The 1,679-nt window shown below is 41.3% G+C and overlaps 1 long non-coding RNA gene across 1 annotated transcript in view; it reads right to left on the bottom strand.

Moving 5' to 3' along the window:
• Nucleotides 1-1,679, bottom strand: part of LOC116671802 (uncharacterized) — an 8,124-nt gene that overhangs the window by 2,967 nt on the left and 3,478 nt on the right. The window lies entirely within an intron of this gene.

Raw genomic sequence — 1,679 nt, 5'->3', positions numbered from 1 at the left:
CACACACACACACACACACACACACGGGTCTTAGGCTCCTCCGATCATGCTATATCGTGGTGAAAACATACCCCTCCAGCACATTTAAAACTGGTCAAATTGCAGACAAAAGTTTGGCAGCTGATACACATACAAAAACAACAAGACAACAAAGAAAACACCGGATCTGCCCCAAATTGTAAATGTCCTAAAGTCGGCCAAGCTACAGTACTGAGAAGCGCCTTGGCAAGTTCAGCTATGTGGCGAGTAAATTCGCCCCAGGTTTTCCCATGGCTTTCCGGTGGCATAGGTAATAGGTGTTAACCAGCGCGGGAGGGCCCACGTGGAGCTGCGACGCCATCTTGTTTCACCGACAGACTGGAAGGAAAGGGTGGTGAACCCCTCTGCAGTGGGAAGAATTGCTAAACACACACAAAACAGACATTACAGACATGCTGACAGATACTTCGGGGAGAACACACACAAGCGCTGACCGGCTCTGATTATTGATGAGCGTGCTTCACACGCCTGCAGCTGAGCCGAGGCAGTGTGTCGAAGGGAGTGGCAGAAAAAACTGCAGAATGGTGACACCGAGAGAAACCACCCCTGCTGCCACAAAGAGATGTGTAGGCTTATCGTAGCCTTCTGTCGCCTCGTTCAATGGTTTTTTCTCTCTCTTATCAATATCTCTGATCAACATTTTAACCTTTATTTTTATCCAAACGTGCGAAAAATTTTCCTGAGGCACTTTGGGGCGTAACCCTGCAGCAACCCATCCAACATACCCTGCTAACATACATTCAAACTACTACACACTCCTTTTTGGCTGCATCTTTCACAGTCCACCTTAACAAAAAATATATGGACGTCAATCAATCAAGAGCTCCCTGTTGGCATTTGGAATCAACTGATACAGATATTTTGAGTGACAAAAGTTGCATTTAGACCATCTTGGGATACTAAACTGAAACTGAAAGATTTATTGGTAGAGGATCTCAGACTCTACAACTCCTCACTAGGGGGGAGGAGGAAATAGGGCAGAGAGGACAATACATACATACATACATACACCACCATACACACATACATACATACATACAACACTACTACATATATACATACATATATACATACAATAACCTACAGCATAAACAGTAAACATACATACATACAACACAAAGTACACATACATACATACAAGCAACCAGTCACTTTATCACTTCAATACTGGACCAACACTGACACTTTAATAATAATTTATGGTCTTTTGTTGTTTATTTGGCAAATGTTCTTATTGTTGTTATTATCTTATTGTTATTTGTTGTCTTTATACTGTCTTTTCTTTTTTTTTTTAATCTATTTTTAATTTGTTTTCTTGCTAAAACTGGTGCTGGAATTTTCATTTCCTTGGCGGGAGTCATCCCAAAAGGATAAATAAAGAGAAGTCTAAGTCTAAGTCTAAGTCTAAGTCTCAGTAAAGCAGGTGTCATTACAGCTTTTACTGACTGTTACACCTCAAGCTGCTGGGTTAAAGGTTCCCAAAGAGCCACCACATAATCACAGAAGAACATTTTCATTGAATCTGTCTCAAATGTTCGAAATTCAGCACATGCAAACCATTGTGTCAGGAGTTGACGACACGTATCGGCACATACTCTTTTTTGCAAAAAATTCTATCAATCAGCTGTCTGTCTGTCTGT

The sequence above is a fragment of the Etheostoma spectabile genome, chromosome 3, assembly GCF_008692095.1.
Source record: "Etheostoma spectabile isolate EspeVRDwgs_2016 chromosome 3, UIUC_Espe_1.0, whole genome shotgun sequence".
NCBI lineage: Eukaryota > Metazoa > Chordata > Actinopteri > Perciformes > Percidae > Etheostoma > Etheostoma spectabile.
Note: the sequence above shows the minus strand (reverse complement) of the source record. Positions and strands in the feature narration are given on the sequence as shown.